Source organism: Zingiber officinale, chromosome 6B (assembly GCF_018446385.1).
Source record: "Zingiber officinale cultivar Zhangliang chromosome 6B, Zo_v1.1, whole genome shotgun sequence".
NCBI classification, from domain to species: domain Eukaryota; kingdom Viridiplantae; phylum Streptophyta; class Magnoliopsida; order Zingiberales; family Zingiberaceae; genus Zingiber; species Zingiber officinale.
In genome coordinates this window covers 23766108-23768824 of record NC_055996.1, presented here as the reverse complement: position 1 = coordinate 23768824, position 2717 = coordinate 23766108, and the positions used below count along the sequence as shown (strand labels likewise).

Below are 2717 nucleotides of genomic sequence, written 5' to 3'. Positions count from 1 at the left end.
AATAATTCATCATTTTCATGTTAGAGATTACTAGATTAATTTAGTAAAATATTTTAATCAAATTATTAAAAAATTTATATAGTTTTTAATTATTTTATATAAGGAGATTCTTGGTACTATTTGTATATAACATAATATTCCGTTTGATATTACATAGATTAATGGGTATTTATTTTAAAGATGGATAAATTTGTGATTTAATTGAATAATTTGCTTTAAAATTAAAATTTTAGAAATTTTGATCTCTAATGCCCCCAAAAATGATTAATCAGTCGAATTTAGGATGGTCGACTTAGTTCCATGAAAATTTTTTATCGGTTGTCAGAATAAATCGGTGAAGTGCACGTAAAGATCTATTCTAACAGTTAATATTCTCAAGTCCGTTATATGTTAAGGAGAAAAATTCTCAATAACACCTAATTATGGTATGTTGCTAATGGTCACGAAAGATGACTTGTGATCTTTATTTTCTACCTCAAATTATTCTCCAACCGAACTCTATGTGCGAAATTAATTTTACATTAAGCAGCAAGCGTTAATGACTATCCTGGAGCTTACATAGACAAACCTCATTAGTTTTCTTCTTATTGGGTTTGGGGGGAGAGGAGCTCCAACTTCACTTTCCTCTCTGTTTTGGCCGTAAAAAGACGAGTGTCATATTCCTTGGATCACAAAAAATATCCAAAAAATCTTGCCTTCACCCGGACCTCCCCTTCCTCTTCAATATTATATGGATTAATGGGTATTTATTTTAAAGACGGATAAATTTATGAATTTGTGATTTAATTAAATAATTTACTTTAAAATTTTAGAATACCCCTTCCTTGTTGGCACAGCTAGCCCACCTGCAGCACCGCTGTCATCGATCGCGGCGTCTCCACCGTTGCTGTAGTTGCTCTAATTCCCCTGCAGAAGCAAATCGAACGGCGAGTGTTAGCTCAATAGAAACCTAACTAAGCGTCTTAATTAATTAGACTAATGACCTTACTTATCCCCGTTTTAAGCCTTATTCCTCAGATGAGAGAATGCCTAGGGAGACAGGTGGAGCCAATTTCATACAGATCAAATTGGGTCCAGTGGTTTAAGTCCTGGGGGAGACCGTGCAAGTGCTCCATGGATCAACCTCATCGAATAGGAACCGTGCGATGGAGATTGGACGACGGATTGAGTCAACATGAAGTGGCAGTGACTTGTCAACGTATCATTGTCGTCGAGTTGAATTGACTCGAGTCGTCGGTGGCCACAAATTGACTCCTTAAGGACCTTACGTCGTACCTCTGTATATGCTTGCATTTTTTTTATTTAATAATATAATCTAACCCTCAAATTTTAAAAGTAAAATCTTACTAATATAAACGGAAATTAAAAAAAATTAATTCAAATGCACGTTGTTGCGGACGAGTCCCCGCACACCTAAGCATGGACGGATGTTGCGGACAGGTATCGGTCACTACAACAGGTCCATGTGTGTGCAATGGGATAATTTGTATAGTTTGGATTTAGACGAATGGTAGGAGGCTCTCGTGGACTAGTTATCAGATATTTTTGTGATGGGAGCGGCTTCTGGTTCTATGTACCGACCCAAATTATAATATGAGGATGGTAAATCTAAAAGGAATTATAACTAATTATGATCATATCATAATCACGATTCAATTATAATTATAAATGGTCCATCTCTTGATTTATTTTTTTTTAGACCAGGAGATCTGTAATTGCAAATGGTCCAACTTCTGATTTTTTTTTTTTTTTTATAGACATGAGATCTCGGCTCCCTTTATTATCTAAAGTTTTTTTAAACATGTAACATAATTATTATTTTTTTGTTAATTTAAAATTTGAATATATATATACTATAGTTTTTTAAATTATCTATAATAGGTAATGACGATATAAGTTTTATTTATTAAATCAATGATTTAATTTAATAGGATGATCCTATCATATCACTTTTTGAGCTCAATAAAAAAATACAGCTCAATTAACTTTTCAATAAATATACTTAAAAATTAGATAAGATAAATGTATACAAGTACATTCTTACTATAATTAATTATAAATAAATTTATAATTGTCTATGGCCTCATTAATGCTCATAAATAATTAATAAATAAATTGATTTATTAATTTATCTATCTAGAATTTAATTATAAATTTATTTTTATATAAAAATTATAATAAATATCTTATAAATTGTATAATTATATACTATTTTCAATATATTAAACTTGGTTTAGGAAAGTTTAAAGGGAGAAAAATAATAAAGAGTCTCTTAGAGAAATTAGTAATTAGAGATTGTCATTTTTGAAACCTATTCTATTAAATTGATAATAAAAATATGATTTACAATAAAGATTATCCAATTTGATTATTAATAGGACGTTCTTATGTGCTCATCATAACTAATGCTCCCATATACTCAAAATTATATACTCTACTTTTTTTTTAAAACAAATAATATTAATTCTATTACCCTCTGTTTGGGAGGAGGTGAGTAAAGAGAAGGGAAAGGGAAACATGGGTAAAACACTTGTTTGGGAGAGAGTGAGTCATGAAGGGGAAGGGGAGAGAAGGGTAAAGCTTCCCCTTGCATGCTCGGGAATCAGTGAAATTCCTTACACCCCAAATTGGGGTGTAAGGAAGGGTAAGGAAAAATTATCTCAATTTTATCCTTATTTGTATTTTCACATGCAGATTTATTAAAAAAATAAGAGGAT

General features: G+C 31.1%; 1 long non-coding RNA gene across 1 annotated transcript; it reads right to left on the bottom strand.

The window, feature by feature from the left end:
* Positions 1 to 766: 766 nt before the first annotated feature.
* On the bottom strand, positions 767 to 1064 carry LOC121990005. Its single transcript, XR_006114397.1, has 2 exons — positions 984 to 1064; positions 767 to 906 (listed from the first exon to the last, which is right to left on the bottom strand). It is a non-coding gene; the product is annotated as an uncharacterized LOC121990005 (long non-coding RNA).
* Positions 1065 to 2717: the final 1653 nt, after the last annotated feature.